Here is an 18884-nt window from a genome sequence, read left to right on the forward strand (position 1 = left end):
ATTCAGAGAAATGCTTACCAGAATATTTTAAAGTCTTACTATAATATTATTTAATACATTGATTTCACACTCATGTTTCTTTGTAGGCCTTACAAGGTTTTCAGGTCACAGTCTAATTTAAGAATAGGGAATTGTGAAGAATATCTCATTTAAATATGGTGAATTATGCATGAAAGATATAATAGGTTCCCCACAGTAATGCCCTAATTATGTTTTAATTCATTAATAGGAAAACTGCTTTATGCTGGATGTTCCACATTTTCACAACTGGGACAAAATTAAGGAAATTATGCCACATTAATGCAGAATAAAGTCATAATTTTTATCCACTTGGAAGAGCCTCCTTTTGCCATTTTGTGAGATGATTACATTTGCTCTGCATTGCGGTAGACCATATAATGAACACTTTCAAATTAAAAAAAGGCAAAGAAACATACCATTTTGTGTCGCTCATTTACCCACATTTAAAAACTGTTGTCATGGCAGGCTAAAAATACTTTAGAAAGATTTCTGATTGCTTTCACTTAACTGCCACTTTAGCATTTATTGCTTTAATTTTGCACAAATTGGAGCACACAGCTATTAGATTGTAGTGTTGTATATACCATCATGGAAATCATAAAATGAAGATAGCTGTTTTTTTTTTTTTTTTTTTACTTCAGTACTGTATTTATTAAGTATCGCAAGTCAAAATCAAAATAATAAATAAGATGTATATTTAATAATATAATAATTATCAACATAATCAAGTCACAAAAAATAAACATCTCTTACTTTACATTAATTTTGAATTCAAATGAGAATCCATCTTTCTTCCAAGGCATAGCATTGTGATAGAATTTCTTATGTAGCAACCTTTACTGTAGATTAGAAGTCTCCTCCAAAGATTCTACATAGTGACATTTACATCAATCAGCTTTGTTGTTATTAAGTATTAAATAATAATGTTAAGTACATATATCTTTGCTTAAATAAATAAAGGAGTCATATTGTGCATTTATCAAGACTTGGATGATTAGCAGGAAAGATATCTACAACTATTTAATTATTCAAACAAATTCAGGAGAAGTGTTGATTATTTTGTTGCTGTAGCTAACACTGGCATATTAGTAGAAAGTCAAGTTTCAGATAGTACTTTTGCTATAAAAATTTACAAGATATCCATCACATGCTCAGTTACCAGCCTTTTACTAGGTAAAAATTCAGAATCAAGATGAATCAAGTAGGTCCTGTCCAAAACCATGGGTCTGAGGACCCCTGAATGCGACCTGCTCCCAGAGGAAACCAATTTAATGCTCCATTGCACATAGAACAGTATGTATGAATCACAAAACCTCCAGATAAATTAGTGACAGGTACATCTGAATAGGATTCTTTCTAGGTCTCTTATCTACATCCAGCCAAGCTTGTTTCACACTCACTTTCAAAGATAAAACCCCCTGGCATATTGCCTTGGCAGATTCTCACAAAGCAAATAGCCTTCATCATTTGTTACAGGAATTAAAAAAAAAAAAAAAAAAAAAAAAAAAATTCCCATATTATTTTAGGTTCCATGACAGCAAACAGGATAAACTGGAAGTAACCTGCCAGAGGGACATTCATCAGTTGATTGCCAGGCTTTATGTCTTCTCTAACTTTCATAGGCTCAACATATCTTGCTCTTTTACTTTTATTTTTGACAGTTCTGATAACCCACAGTTGCAGCCATGGCAAGGCTCAAGAACAAAACAGCAGGCTATCAAAGACAACTTATCCAGGGGCAAACAGGGAGAAGAGAAGGCGGCCATCAGTAAGTAGCTGAAAGACAGATCTATGACAGAGCAAAGGAAGAGGGCACATCAAACTTTCATATTTAATTGCCCACTTATTCATCTGAAAAAAAATACATATAATGGAGAACTGATGCTAAATATATATTATAACTATTTTTGAATATTACTCTCAGAGAAATGTGAAAATGATAAAAGCTTTATTTGGAGGGATCCTATTTGCATATTTTATCAACTCTAAGTAAACAAGAATATAAAGACCATGAAAAATAAAGTGATTTGAACTGAGCATCAATGAGTAGCACCAACATTTTATTTTTTGCAGGGATCAACATTTTTTTAATTACTAGAATTCTTTTAAGATGAAAAATTAAAAGCATACATCCTCACTGAGTTCTTTCTTGAACAATTATACTTTGAGAAGATGTGGCCTAATAAACACCATGTCCTGTCATTACATCATTTGCACTGTTTTATAGAATTTGATAACACAGATAAGAGGACTCACTTTTCAGGTTCTGTAGGATAGTTCTTCTCATGCAAATTCTGGTTTGTGCTTTCTGGGTGAGTCTGTGTTAAATCAAAAAATCACAAATCTTAGTTTCCTATTCCACTGGCACTTAAAATGCATGCCAATAAACTCCCAGCTAGTAATGGAAGGAAAAAAAAAGCAGCCTGCATTAAAGAGCACTGATTTGTAAATTTGGTCCTTTCAAATGTAAACAGTGTTTTGTTTACTCTTCCTCTTCCTCTCTCTCTCTCCCTAGCTCTCTCTCTCTCTCTCTCTATTTTTTTTTTTTTTTGTAAAATTTCAGCAATTAATTCATTACCTATAAGTACAAGTGGAGATAGGGTCAGTTAATGAAATTCAGGCTTGAGATAAACCTCTATAGATGTGAAGAAAAAGACATGTTGATGCTGATACACAAAGTAACAATAACAAAAAAGCCTCATCAATTAAGCAATTAGCAATAAGAATGATATATTTAGCTAAGGTAACTCTTTTCCTAAATAGGAAGTAATCCATAGGTTTCCAAATGTGTTAAAAATAAAATCCAAAAGATATTATTGATACTATATCCAATGATACATTGGGGGATATAAAAATAACTACCAAATTTACCTTCTTTGAAATTACACAGGTTTAATTGGATTAGATCTATTTCCTTTACAGCCATAATAGTGTAAGGAACATTAAACACCATTTGAAATATGCAAGAACATCAGTTTGCAGGCAATAAAAATTATTATTCCTCTTCCATGCATTATGCTTATACTGAGTTATTTTATTTACAATGAACTTCAGAGTCCTCAATAATCTCTTAGAAGTTTTGAAAATACAGAACATGTTCAATTAAAATGTTAAGCTCTACACATGAAACATCTTATAATAATAATGTTATCTTAGTTTTTATCAATTAGAAACATGTAAAAATGTGACCAGAACTATTTAAGAGGCTAAGTGCCAGATGTGTGATAATCAGCAGCTTAGTGGCATTACATGCACACAATGCCATATAACAATTCCTTGCTTATTATATGTCAAGGAACCCAATTTGGGGGGAATTATCCATTAATTCGGCAATTAGGTCTTAGCCAAGATGCCCTTAATATTTTATTCTAGTTGGTATACTTTAGGCTGTTTTCTTTTAGACTATAGGAACCTGACCTCTTGATTTTTTTTTTACAGCACTTAAGAAATCTTGACATTGTAAATTATTTATTTGCCCTTTGAAATGTAAATCTATCCTCCTTGCCAGTTTTGCCAGTTTTACAAACCAGAATTTTCTTCTCTAACACCTTTCAAAATGTAATCAAGAAAGTTAGTGTCCGTATCTCCCACTGTGTAGGACAGAGGCTAACATAGGAATCAACAAAGCTAGATAGGTAATTTTATTAAACACACTTCAACCAAGGCCATCTAACATTCCTTATTACTTCACCTGGGCTATTGGTATGTGTTTTATGTGTGTAAAACTGCTCATGTTTGTGCATGTGCACATGTGTCCACATGCATGTGGAGGCAAGAGGACGACCTTGGCTATCATGCTTAGAAACATGGTCTACCTTAGTTGAGAGAGGGACCCTCATTGGCCTTAAAGACACCAACAAAGCTGAACTGGCTCGTCAATGAACCCCAAATTACCAACTTTCTTCACCTCTAATGTGCTGGAATTATAAATCCCTGTCACGGGAGTGAATTCTGAGGATTGAACCAAGGTCTTCATGTTTTTGAGGCAAGAATTTATTGACTGAGCATTGCAAAAAGAAGATAAAAAAGTGAGATTGAGTAGCTGTGCTTCATGCAGTGAAGCTGAGGAGTCAGGGTTAGGGAGGTCCCTGAAAGTAAAAAGGCAGGAAGTTCTGCACTTGCTAGAGACCAAAGGATGATCTGTCTTCTTATCTTTTGCCTAGTTCCTTAGACCTGTTTTTCCCTACCTAAGCCCTTCCCTGGGGGGAGGAGGGGTGTATTTCTAGAATCCTGACATTTTCATGGCCAAGCTTTAAACCCAGAACTTGACATCATGGCTAGCCTCTTCCTGAGACAGCCCCTAGCCCAGACCAATCGCTATCCTTCTGGCCCACCATAAGGTTATAAATACATTTGTGAGGGGAGAGCAAAGTCTATGGGCTGCCTGACCACTGGTGAACCTCCAGCGTCTGGTGAGTTTCTCCTCAGCAGAATGGACCAAGCTGAAGAAAGAATCCCTCCATCCCCACTTTCAACATGGGTTTCTTCTCCACATAGCAGGAGCTCTTTGTACCTTCCTTTCTGTCCTTCCCATAGATTTTCCCCGCCCACCACATGGGCTGTCAAGCCATGTAGGTATATTCATTCTCCTTTCCTTGGTTCTTTACTTTCCTCAACAAATGTAATAATTTATTAATCATCCTTTTCAGTCTTATTTTGTTTAATTCCTTGCTTTAAAAATATACATTAACCTGTGGCTTGTGGTTTCTGAGCTCCTAATACTCCATTTCAAAATGGGAAAAAGGGTAGATATGAAGGTTGAACTGTAACAGGACAGAGAAGAACTCACTGAATTGAATGTTCATTTTAATTTGGTGTAAGACTTTCACAGAGGAGAAATTACAATGCCCAATGCTGAATGAGGAAGAGAAGAAGTAACACTTTTATAAAAAGTCAGCCACAATTATGATGTAGGATTTGGGGTACAGGAGGAATTAAATGTAACAAAGATACAGGGTCAGTGGACCCCAAATTTGAGTTCTTAGCCAAATTAGCAAAAAAAACTGGACTCTGCAAAGGGTTAGTTATAAATTATGAGGTTTATTTTAGGAAGAATTAGGATCCTTGGAAAACACTACCTGAAAGACTCAAGCCAGAAGGGAATTGTGGTGGTTTGATACAGGTGTCCCCCATAAACTTAAGTGTTCTGAATGCTAGGTCCCCAGCTGATGGATATTTGGGAATTAATGCCTCCTGGAAGGAGTGCATTGTTGGGGGCGGGCTTATGGGTTTTATAGCCAGTTTCCCCATGCCAGTGTTTGGCACACCCTCCTATTGCTGTGGACCACCTTCTGTTGGCCAGGGGGTGATGTCCACCCTCTGCTCATGCCATCGTTTTACCCTGCCATCGTGGAGCTTCCCCTCGAGCCTGTAAGCCAAAATAAATCTCTTTTTCCCAGAAGCTACTCTTGGTTGGGTGATTTCTACCAGCAATGTGAACCGGACTACAACAGGAATTCTCCCCCTTAGTCCAGCTGAAAAGGGGGAATGGAGAATGGAGAAAATTCCCTTCAAAGAGAAATCTCTGGGGAAAATGCCTCTGGGAAGCAGACACAAACAGGTAGCAAAGCATATGGGCACAAGCCAAGATTACCCCTTCATCTTCTCACTCACATAAGGAAAAGATTAAAAGAAAGCAAATGACTCGGGGAAATTACACATGTAACAAAACAAAGCGCCCAGAGAAGAACAACCACTTCCCAGACTGGCTGGGAACAGAGGGGGGTTTATCAAAGCAGGATTGTGAGAGGCAAGGCCAGGAGAATTAAGAACCAAGAGATTCAAACACATGTGCTGACACATTTGTGGATTGGACTAAACACCCAATTAGGATGAGCTTTGTTATCAGACTCAGGTGAGTAAGGGAGGGAGTAACCTGATTTGTTGGTGGACTTGAGAGTGACTCAGGAATAGCCCACCCACCCAGCCGTGCCAGGCCTGGGAAAAGTTAAAGCAGCAGGACTCTTGGCTCAGTTGTTGCTTACAGGCATCATGGACAAGACTGCATCAGATGCAGTTTCTAGTCCTGCCAGGTCAGGCAAGTTGGCATCCACGTTCTCCTTGGACTTTTGTCCCTGGCTGACTGCCTATAAATAGCTCTTTCTCCTGTTCCTCCCTCCATAGGATTGTATAGTTCAGACATACTTGCCAGTGTAAGAGATGAAGGCAAAAAGACTTGCATACTTGCTGAGTAGTTTGAATATGAACAGTTGTTCTTAATATTGACCATTAACTTCAGTTTACATCTTATTGGAAATGTTTTTCAGAGTGATTTTGACATACAAATCGATTTGCATCTTCAACTATATATTGATATGTTAATGAAACCTACAGAAAGGGATTTTCTCAACTATGAAATATATAATTATTAATTTTGATTGTAGTACATCACTCAAGTAATGTGTTTTCATTTTCAACTAAATCTTGAAATATATTTTGGCCAAATGATTTTAAACTACTGTCTCAGAATTCTAAATGTGGGAGTCATAGGCTATTAGCTTCCTTCTAGTTACTGTGACAAAATAACTGTCAAAAATCTGTTTATGGAGCTGGAGAGATGTCTTAGTAGTTAAGCGCTTGCCTGTGAAGCCTAAGGACCTGGTTTGAGGCTCTATTCCCCAGGACCCACATTAGCCAGATGCACAAGGGGGCACATGCGTCTGGAGTTTGTCTGCAGGGGCTGGAGGCCCTGGCACACCCATTCTCTCTCTCTATCTGCCTCTTTCTCTCTCTGACTCTCAAGTAAATAAATAAAAATGAACAAAAAACGGGGCTTTTAGTTTACAGTTCTAGTTTATAGTCCACCATAACAGGGAAGACAGAAGCTTGGGGCTATAGTGAAGGAACAGAATGGTGGTTGCTCCTGATGAAACAGATTTCTTTTCATATAGTCAGGGACATGGACACATTCCAGGTAAGGTGAGTCTTCTCACCACAACTAGCCTACTCAAGATAGTAACTCACACCCAGCCCAGAGGCTGCCTAATCTACATAATCCCTCCCAGGTGATTCTAGGTTCTGTCAAATTGACAATCAACACACTGACTAAAACAGTATTTATGAACATAAAATGTCATGAATTGGGCACGCTTAGCTCCATCTAACATTGATATTTCATCCATCTCCTCTGGCTGCCCTCTTTTCAACCCGTAGGAAGACTCATCCAGTCAACCTTTGATGTTAAATCTATTAAAGTTATGCCAAAGCATTAGGGAGGACTTATTTATTTATTTTTTTAAAACTCTTTTGGGCCTTGAAAGGTTTCTTTATGTCTTTGTGCTTTCTATTATTTGACATTTATTTATTTATTTATTATTTAAAATCAGAGAGAGATAGAGAGTGAAAATGGGTATGCCAGGGCCTCTAGGCACTGCAAATGAACTCCAGATGCACATGTCACTTTGTGCATCTGGCTTTACATGAGTACTGGGCAATCAAACATAGGTCATTAGGCTTTGCAGGCAAAATCCTTAACTACTGAGCCATCTCTCCAGTTAATTTCTATGTAGTTCTTTTTGAGTGAAACCTATTATAAGAGATTCTTTCCATACATGCATACACATACCCACACACAATCACATCACATGAAGATAGCCTGAGGACTAGAACTTTGCAGTTCTGCCATGTTTCCCTGTACTTACTTTTCCTATAAGTAGCTGCAAAGGTAACAATTTGCCAAAAAGGAACTGAGCATAGCAGTCTTAAATGTACCCCACTCCCTGGAGACATAAACATGATATTTAAATTTCAAAGGGAATTTTTCCAAAGAAGTGTATAGGCAAAGTTAAAAAATAGAGGAAGTTAAAATGTAAGGATTTGAATGCTCATAATAAACTTGAAAGGAAGATACTGTGCCCAAAGAATCAAAAATGAAGTATTATTTAAAATAAAATCATTTTCATATTTGTGGTTAGTTTTAACCTGCCTTTAGGGACACTGCTTTCAAAAGATAATTTATTTTAAATTGATTATGTAAGGCCTTGAAGAACTAGACTACTTCTTTACTCTTATAACTATTTTGCTTATCCAAAAAATAAAAGTCTACCTTGGGCAAAGAGAAAACAAACAAACAAACAAACAAAATAAAACTTAACTAGCTGCTAAAAAATAGTACTGTTAATAGTTTTGCCAAACTGTTGAATGATATATTTAAATAAAATTAAATTTGCTTCCCTTTACAGTTTCTTTTTAACACATCAAAAACATGAGACAGGTTTCAGTTAATTAGACCTAATATAGCCTTTATAAAGGATAAACCTTATTTTTTTAATAGAGAATTTAATAGGTGTAGGCCCGCTTGTAGCCCACAATTGGTGGTAACTTGATAGTAGAGTGGGCCATGTTTGGATATGGTTCTGACTTGTGTCCCAGATCCAGCTATGGGTCCCTAACCACTGAGGGGGTCAGTTAGCCAAATCAAGAGCTGTTGGTTTCCCACCATGGCTGTGTGCCAATATTGCACTTGTGTGAGCATCACAACAGGTTATTTGCTGCTAAGTAGGCTAGACCATGAGTTGCTTGGACAGATATTGGTCATTTTTCCCCAGTCACCAATGTAGAACCATCTGACACTAGACGTGCTAACTATCTGGGGACTGACTCTCTTCCAGCCTCCAGCATTCCATTTTACGTGTCAACTGCAAATGGTGTCTTCAGTAGTAGGGTCTTACCACTAACCTTTGGTGGGTCATCAAGTACTCTGCCAGAAATCTGTCTTTCTTTTAGGAAACCTTGTAGGTCTCTCTGATCAAAAGCTCATTGTGCATGAAAGCCACATGCTGGTACTGGGAGTTACAGTATAAAGGAGTATGGGTGTAGCCTTTAGAGTTTAGGAGGGGTCACAAAGAATTTATGCACTTTAAATTTTGGGTTCTGTCCTACTTTTAACAGTTCCTAAATATGGACACAAGAAGGGTAAATTATGAATTATTAAGTTTACTTAGGGAGAAATCACAAATTGTGATTTTATTTAAGGGAGGTTGGGGTCTAGGAAGGGAGGAAAAACACATGGGAAGTAGGAAACACATTCTCATGTGGACACAGCACAGTCTGTGAGATCCATTGAAGAGAAACTGAGTTTTTTTGGGAATAAACTTGGGAAAGAGAGAATTCAGGATCTTGTTTAGGGAGATTCAGAAGGAACATCCATAGAATCCACCCTCAGTTTCCCCATGGTAGAAAGTTTAAAGGACAAATGATGGTGACTTAAGGAAGAATATCAGAGAGAAAATATCAAAGCAGAAACCAGGAGATTCAGAAGAGAAATCAGTAATGAAGAGATTTACACTCTTAGTTACTCTGAGTGTAGAGTAATTACCTAGGTAACAGGTCTAGAGTCAGAGAAAATGCCCACATTATAGATTTTAAGATTATAAGAAAAACACACACATGATAGATTCAGAGACCACAGAAAAATCATACATGTAGTTCATGTGAGACGTCATCCCCAAACTATAAAGTACAGGCAAGCTGACCAAGAAATAATATCCTTTCCCCTGCCCCACCCAGCAAGGGTAGGTGATAGGGGAAGAAAGCCTGTATCCAAACAAAGATGAGAGGAAATCTAGAGAGATACACCCCCCCCCCACACACACACACTGAGGGTCTTGTCAAGAAAGGAGGGTTGGAAGTCCACAGCATTTATAACACCATATTTAGGTGTAGCTGTGGTTAGTTTGCAGGGTGTATCCTAGAGCCAGTCTACCTAGGTCAGCCCATCCATGTAGCACACTAGACTATGGACAGCAGAGGTATAGTACATCAATCTCAATAAGACATGAGTTCCATTCCTTCCATGAGTTCTGTTCTTGTGCCAGGGCAAGGTGGCATCTCCTGGTTCTCTTTGGACTTCAATCTGTAATGGAAACAGCCTAAAAAAAAATATACATCTTGATTTCTCCTATTCTCCTTCAGTATTTCATAAAGAAAAGGGATCTTAGCAAAGTTTATTTTAAATTTAAACCCAATTTGAACTGTACTCACATAAATTAAGCCATCTTAATTACTAAATGGTAAAATGTGAGAAACATGCTACCTATCATTTTAAATGCAAATAAAGACTACCACATTAGGCAGTTCATCAGCTTAAGTTTAAAAAAATTATAATTTTTTCATCCATTTATCAGTTTAGAAACACTATCATTAACAGAGGATCATAAATTGGCATTGGCTTGCTGCTTAATATAGAAGGTTATCATAAGTCAACCACAACTTTTGCATTTGGAAAAAAAATGTTTAAAAAACCACTATGACATCAAGACTAGTTAAAATATCTTTGGTATGGAATCACTGAATTCAGGATTTAAAAGGAGAAATATTATCTATGGAAAATCATACTGATGCTTTTCAGTTCTGTGCTTAGTAAGTAGAGTTTATCACTGTTGCAACTTTGGCATGAGTCCCATTTGACTCAGTTCCAAGAGTGCTCATTACTGGCTACTTATGTTCCTAGGTGCCAATAGGATGATAAAATACTGTCAGACATAAGTACTTGTCATTTTACATTGTCACAAATTTACTACTATCTCTTACAAAAAGCTTGGATATCATTGAAACATATGATGTACTTACTGGGCTAAGTGATTTTACAGAGTCATGAAAACTCATAAAGAAACAAGTATAGGTCCCATATTCATTTTCATTTTTTTTTATATGTCTGCATAGTATGAATGGTGTTGTGTGTTGTGTAAGCAAGTGTGTGTGTGTAGGTGTGCATGGCTTGTGCACATACATATGGAGGCCGAAGGAGAATGTTGGGTGACCTCCTCTTTTGCATTTCTGGGTCTTTGCATGAGAATCTTTCACTGAACCTGGAATGGGAACTGCATTGTTTTTGTCAGACTAGATGAATATTCTTGTGTGTCCACTCTGGCACAGGACAGAGAGATTGCAGGCTTGTGCAGCCACACCCAGCTGTTTACATGGATGCTAGGGATCAAATTCAAGCACATTCTGCTCCTCAGGTACTGTTGCTTAAGGCAAGCACTTATACTCACCAAACCATCTCCTGAACCTCTCATTGGCATTTTTATGTGAACACTTTTTTCTTAAATTTTAATTTTTAACTTTTTGTTTATTTATAAGGAGAGAGAGAGAGAGAGAGAGAGAGAAGGGGGGGGGGGGATGTACCATGGCATCCAGCCTCTGCCAACAAACTCCAGATCTATGTGCTACTTTGTGCAGCTGGTTTTACATAGTTATTGGAGAATCAAACCTGCAAGAAAGCACCTTTAACCACTGAGCTTCATCTCTCCATCATGTATGTATATATATATAAAATTGATTTGAGAACACATTTTTGATTGGGTATGAGGAATCCTCTGTAAAATTAGCAAAGCTTTGTGATTTGTAAACACATTTTGACTTGTGTCTCTAAATTCTTTTTTTAGTTGTAAAATATATAAAAGCGTGGATGCATGTGGTGGATACCTTTAAGTGGTCCTTTGATAACCAACTTATAGCATGAAATCATATTTAACTATGGTAATTTCTAAATTCAAGAGGATCTCTGGCCTATGAGGGGAGCCTTCGCTGTATGGATGCTTAGTTCCAAGCTCAGGTCAACTTTGAATAATACTATTTTCTTCTTTTGAGAATATCTCATAAACCATTCTATTCAACAATGATATTTAAAAGTACCGGTAGCTCTCCCACTCACATTGTATAGAACTTAGGTAAAAACAAAAAGAAAGAAAAAGAATGCAGAGGAGATATACAGAAGTTTCCTAGAACAATTAAAACTTGCATAACATAGAGTCAGCACAGGTAATGGAATGATGAATAGTTACATGAAAACATAAACAGTAATCTAAATTTAAATGACACATAATTTGGTCACCTTGGCATAATTAATCATAATTAAGCTAATACTATAAAGAAGTTAAAAAGGAACTTCTAGACAGAGCAGGCTGAACTGGAATTCACTATGCATTCTCAGAGTGTCCTTGAACTCATAGTGGTATGTCTACATCTGCCTCCCAGTGCTAGTATTAAAGGTTTGTGCCACCATGCGCAACCATATGTTTTTATTCAATAAATTTCTTTCTTGTGATTAATTCTGAACAACAAAAATGATATGAAGAATATACTTTTTGTGTACTGATCTGCTTCTTTAAACATCAGTTCTAATGAAAAATGTAATCAATAATAAATATCTAAGAAAATAAATGATAAATTATTACTTACCAACCATACCAATCTTTCCAATTAAGATTATAATAACAATAATTACCCAATAAATCCACTTGGTGTGTAGAAAATAATTTATCAAAGTCACCAAGGTAAAAATATATTTACTTCTTTGTTCAGGAAATGACAGGAGTCTCACACATGTTCAGTTATGATAGTTACATTCTAATAATTTGATTGCTATAAATTTACTTTAATTTTTCATTTTATTCTCACAAATAAAGTGAAGCAATAATGGGAAAATATAGAAAATTACAAGTAAATGATAAGTGAATTCTGGCATATGAACTTATATGTGATTATCAAATGATACTGATCTGAGACTCCTTGAATCAACCAGTCATTTTTTTTTAATAGAGTTTCATCATATGCAGACTTTGTTATAAGAAACCTAAATTATTTTTTGGAACTTAAAATTTAAAGGAGAGAGAGCTATGTGTATCTTATTTAAATTTTTATGACTTTGCTGGTTTAAAAATGGGAAGTCTTGACAAATATTTTCCAATTATACTTGTAAAGCATAAAATTTCCTTGTTATTTTAAAACTTAGTTGAATTTTTAGTAGGCAGTTTATATACATGAGTCAAAGCATGTGTAATACAGTGAAAAAAAAAATCTCCCTTTTCACCATCATCCTCTTGTTCTTTCCCTACATGTACAATCAAATACCTATGCATATTGTTTTTCCTTTTTATGTATAAAGATAGCCTATATAAATAATTTACTGCAGATTGATTTTTTTTTCAATTAACAATATATCTTGAACATATTTTCATATTGGCACCAGATTGGTCCCTCTGTACTTCATTTTATGACTACATAGCATTCAATGACAGAGGTGCATTGTACTCTGTCCTTATTCATAAACAACTTGCTAAAAAAAATTTAACCAGCATTTCCAGCTGTTTTTGTAATCTAACTTGTATTTATTGGTCTGCTATAATCCATCAGAGTCAAGGACAAATTTGCTTTTTCTTTTATTCTCAAGGTTTGATCTTATTGATTTCTTAAGAAATCTTGTTGATTTACTTTAGAACAGCATCCATAATTCACCAACTTCCCACCTTTATAGTGTAATATCAAAACAATAAGAACCAAGAATTTGTCTTTTAAAAACAATATTAGGACTTTCAGAATTAGCTAAAACAGAATAAATATTTATTGTTCTACTCTTCCACTGAATACACTCTAAATTCCTGAACAAAATGATTAAACACCTGTCTTGATTGTGATGTAAGTGCTGTAGAAAGGGCAGGTCATCAGAAGTACAGTCCTGGAAGTGAGCTGTCTCACTTCTGCTATTTTCCTCCCTCTCTGTTGTTTGAGCACCCAGGCTAGCCTCAGAAAGGGGGCTGCAACACAGACAGCAAAAGTGTGAAGGGAAATTGCCTTTACCGTGCAGAACTCAGGAAGCTTGAGCCTTAAAATTGAAGGTATTAAAAGTTGGATGTGGTGGTGCACACCTTTAATCATAGCACTCAGGAGGCAGAGGTAGGAGGATTGCCGTGAGTTCAAGGCCATCCTGAGACTCCATAGTGAATTCTAGGCCAGCCTGGGCTAGAGTGAGATCCTACCTCAAAAAAACACAAAACAACAAAAAATAAAATAAAATAAAATAAAATAAAATAAAATAAAATAAAATAAAATAAAATAAAATAAAATAAAAAAAGGATTTAAGGTATTGGAGGTAATCTCCCCTTTGCCTTTCTCTTTGTATTCTCCTACACATGACTCCAATCAACTTCCAGTCTTGAAACTAAATTCCCATGGTACTAACCATGAACAGGCAACAATAACATTGGATTTTCAAACCCTGTAAACTGAGAAATAAAAGTCTGTTCTCTTAGCAAAGGAGTTGGAAAAAGAGACCCTGGTCATCTAGACTATAGGGGTGACAAAGTCTAATGGTCTGAGTTGATGAACTCAGTGGCTTATAGATCAAGCACTGAGCATCAGAGAATCTAGACTCCAGAGACCAGAGCCTTGTGGCTCCAGATGCTCAGATTGGAAGAGATTGCTCTGGCTTTAATTGCCTTTGCAATGACCCTTGTCAACTAGTGTAATCCCTAGGTATCATCAGTAGATAGAGATAACAGCAGTGCGTGTTCCAGTTCCCAAGAATTAGGGTTCAGAATCTATGGCTCTTAACAGAGTCTCATATCACAATATTTTATTTACTTATTTATGGTTGTTCTGAGATAGACTTGCTCTATCCCGGGCGGATCTGGAATTTACTCTGTAGTCTCAGGGTAGCCTCAAATTCACAGCAATCCTCCTACCTCTGCCTCCTAAATACTGGGATTCAAGGCATGCTCCACCTCACCTGGCTCTCATAACACAGTTTTTGAGCATTCACAGTTGGGACAATCTGTCTTTGTTTGGACTAGTGTTACAACTATCGAGCGATGGGTTTAAAATTCCCTTGCCTTTAGGGTTGGCAGTTCTCTTGGTATCTTCCAGTGGCCGGTGTGCACTGTCCCACATTTTAGTCTCTTTGTAGCCTTCTCTCCACTTCCACAATCCTTGATAGTCTTTGTCACTTATGGACTCTTCTACCCAGTAGCACCGTCCCTTGTAGTTATCTGGACTTGTTCTACCAGCCTTTTGCCACTGCAGCCATTTCTCCTGTCACTCTCACTGTCTGCATATGCTGTTGGCCCTTACACCTCACCCCATCCAAAACTCCCCGCCTTCATTCTCAACATTATGTAAACTGCCTGTAACAATAAAGTGAGTTCCTGCTTTGAAGAGACTCCCAGCTCGGTGGTTTTGTTCCTGGTCATCGACACCCACCATCCTCCTCAACCCCTTGGGAGGAACCAGCTGGCCTGGTCCTTCCCCAGCACTACTTGCTGGGGCAGCTCGGCACCGGTAGAAGTTGCAGCTATGGCTGCTGACCCTGCTGCTCTGTGACTCCATTTTGTATTACAAGTTAGGCTGTGTCTACTTAGGTTAAAAATCAAAAGTGAGGAGAGGTTAGGTCAGTGAATATAATGCTTGTTATCTAAGCATGAGGACTGAAGTTCAACCACCAGTATCCATGTACACTCTGCCCCATCATCCTAGCACTCAGGATGCAGAAGAGGGTAAGCTAGCTAGCAAGATCTAGGCTCAAGAGAGAGCCTCTGTCTCATTAAGTAAAGGGACATATGGAGGAAGACACTTGATGTTATTAACCTTGAACCTCCACTTGCACACATACCTGCACAGGGATATACCCTCATGTATATGAACAAACATACAATTCAGTGTGCTCACCATAGTTACACACATTCACACACCCAGACAATCAGAAGGGCAAAAATATGACTATTTAGGAGAAGCCTCTTTTGTTGTTGTTTGGAGAAGGGTCTCACTCTAGCCCAGGCTGACCTGGAATTCACTGTTATCTGGGGGTGGCCTGGCACTCATGATGTTCCTCCTACCTCTGCCTTCCAAGTGATGGGATTAAAGGCATGTGCCAACATACCTGGCAGGAGAAGCCTTTTATTGAACCTAACATTGCCACACCAGAAGTGTCTCCTTGCTGACTGGAAAAGTAATTTGAAAAGAGACAGCTATAGTTATAAGGGGAGGTATAATATGCAAACAAAGGACTGCATCTGCACCAGTCAGCACACAGCTTCTAGTTCTGCCAATCACAGTCAGTACAAAGCAAGACCCACCCACCCAGGCTGTCCCATTGCACTAATTATACGTCTGAGACTTGGGGTAAGTGTCCAACCCTGAGTGAGGACAGTTGCAGGGTCATCTAAAATTTATGAAAGTTTATGTCAGGTACATGTCTCCCAAGATTGGTGCAAGTAGTCTGGAGTGGGCAATCTTTCTCCAAATGACCCAAGTTGATATGTCCAGTGAAACCAAGGTGTCATGATGGTGGTGTGGTTGATGGCCAAATAAAGAGCTGCCTTGCTTATGGTTTCTCACTCCAGCTTGCCAGGCACAAGAAAAGGTTCTACCTGCTGCCAATCAAAGGATCAAATGGCCTATGCCTATGGTTTCACTCATTTATGGGGAAAAAAATTCAATAAGGCATTCAAAATAAATTTATCGTTCTCAGTGATATTTCTAAACCCCTTGTTCCTTGGTCAAAGTACTCTTAGAAAGACTAGGGTCCCTCTCAATAAAAAGCTATATACACATATGGAAATAGCATACTGAACCCCCTTAATATGTAAAATAAATGTATCTTTTCAGAACAGAAAGAGTGAGATCCTTAAATAACCTAGATTAGTATCATTAATAGTGACTTTAAATCAGTTATTATGATTATGTTTGTGAAGGACAGAAACCCTTGGTAGGAGCAGAATAGGAGAAATGCACAAAAAAGAAACAACTTTTAAAAATCATCTATTCAAAAAGTTAGGTCTACAAATTAAATTACCTAAAATAAAAACAAATCAAAAATGGATATATGAGAAAATTTATAGATTTGAAGACAGCTACAGAGAAACTACACAATTTGGGGAACAAAAAAATAATTTTTATTACAAAAATGAGAGGTTGTGGCATAACAATGGCAAGGTGTTATAAGAAAAAAAGTCATGAAAAAATATTTGAAGAAATACAGACTAAATATTTGCTGGAGGCAATAATGATGGAAATATAAAAAAGAAGAAAAAAGCATTAGCATAAACCTACACAACGAATTCAAAGAAGATCATAACTTTACCTGTAATAAAGCAACTGAAAAATGTATATAAAATATTATGTTTTAGGATGATACAAAAATATTTACTATCATTATAACAACAAAAGGTAGAGGAACAACATGTTTAGTGAAATAACTGAAAACAGATTGTTATGCATACTCAAAATATTCCTTGAGGGCTCAGGGATGGCTCAACAATTAAGGCACTTGCCTACAAAGCCAAAGGGCCCAGGTTCAATTCCCCAGGACCCATGTAAGCCAGATGCACAAAGGGGCACACAAGCATCTGTAGTTCATTTGCAGCAGCTGGAAGCCCTGGTGCTCCCATTTCTCTCCTCTCTTTCTCTCCCTCTCTTTGCCTATTTCTCTCTCAAAGAAATAATGCAAAAAAAATATCCCTTGAAAATGAGAGCAGTTTTAGGGATATGGCTCAGTGGTTAAAAGTACTTGCTGTGGGCTGGAGAGATGGCTTAGCGGTTAAGCGCTTGCCTGTGAAGCCTAAGGACCCCGGTTCGAGGCTCAGTTCCCCAGGTCCCACGTTAGCCAGATGCACAAGGGGGCGCACGCATCTGGAGTTCGTTTGCAGAGGCTGGAAGCCCTGGCGCGCCCATTCTCTCTCTCTCCCTCTATCTGTCTTTCTCTCTGTGTCTGTCGCTCTCAAATAAATAAATAAATAAATAAAAATTAAAAAAAAAAAAAAAAAAAGTACTTGCTGTGCAAGTGTGATCTTATGTTAGATCATCTGAACCCAAGGAAAGCTAGACACAGTAGTGAATTTATGCAGTCACAACCCTCCTTAAAAAGATGAGAAGTGGCCGGGCATGGTGGCGCACGCCTTTAATCCCAGCACTCGGGAGGCAGAGGTAGGAGGATTGCCGTGAGTTCAAGGCCACCCTGAGACTCCATAGTGAATTCCAGGTCAGCCTGGGCTAGAGTGAGACCCTACCTCAGAAAACAAAACAAAACAAAACAAAACAAAACAAAACAAAACAAAACAAAACAAAACAAAACAAAACAAAACAAAACAAAAAAAAGATGAGAAGTGGAAACAGTAGAATGTCTTGGCCTGATAGTGATGCTCAATGAAGAGACTCTGCCTCAAACAGGATGGAAAGAGAGGACCAAAACTGAAGGTTTCCCTCAGACCTCCACACACATGCTGTTGTTAACATCACACACACACACACACACACACACACAAAATTAAAAAAAAAGAAAGAAAAATATATATTTAAGTAAAGGATAATAGCTACTTTTTTGCCATTAGACCTACACTTAAAGACAAATAAGAAAATAGAATGTGTTTTCCAATATAATTTCTTTAAAATATATATGAGTTTTAGCAAAATCTATAAAAGAAAGATTTCAGTGGATCTTTCAGAAGTGTTTAAACATAATTTACAAATTTTCCATGAAGTTAAAGGGGTCATACACAGATGAAACTATATGATGGTAAAAGCAGTTTATTGAAAGTGGTTCTTCTTTTCCTATATAATAGATTGTGTAATATAAAGTTTACATTATTTGAATTCCTAGCATGACCTCACCTAAATATGCTAACATAGGCCAGTAAATGACAAAGAAAGTTAAAATTGATTAAGAAATTACTAATCAACACATCAAAAACAAGCAAGCTTATTGACCATATGAGCAATATTATCAAGTTTAAAATTTTTTCCAACACCTGCAGGACATATATTATTCTCATGTCTGTAGAATGCTTGTCAAAGACAATATAACTTGATTAATAAAAGGAACTTAGAAAACCTGAAATCTTACAAAGTAAGTTTATGCCCTATGGAGAGAATTAAAAATAAATAAATAAAAAATAAAATAAAATAAAATATAAATAAAGAAATAAATGAGTACTTTAAAAAAGTTACAAAACATTTGAAAATTTAACAACATACTTGAAAATCAAGTATATATATATATATATATATATATATATATATATATATATATATATCTGTTTTATATCATGCATGTTATTTTTCTTGAGTGAAAATGAAGCACAAAATACCCA

General features: G+C 36.9%; 1 protein-coding gene across 5 annotated transcripts in view; it reads right to left on the bottom strand.

The window, feature by feature from the left end:
* The window catches only part of Mgat4c (MGAT4 family member C), a 678495-nt gene that overhangs the window by 316261 nt on the left and 343350 nt on the right, over positions 1 to 18884 (bottom strand). Inside the window, exon 4 of one of the 5 annotated variants that reach the window (XM_045151468.1) lies at positions 2278 to 2339. The exons of the other annotated variants lie outside the window; for them this stretch is intronic. The gene's annotated coding sequence lies outside the window, so the exon portion shown is untranslated. The remainder of the gene's footprint in view (positions 1 to 2277; positions 2340 to 18884) is intronic. 5 annotated transcript variants of the gene reach the window in all.

This window comes from Jaculus jaculus, chromosome 6 (genome assembly GCF_020740685.1).
Source record: "Jaculus jaculus isolate mJacJac1 chromosome 6, mJacJac1.mat.Y.cur, whole genome shotgun sequence".
In the NCBI taxonomy this organism is placed as follows: Eukaryota; Metazoa; Chordata; class Mammalia; order Rodentia; family Dipodidae; genus Jaculus; species Jaculus jaculus.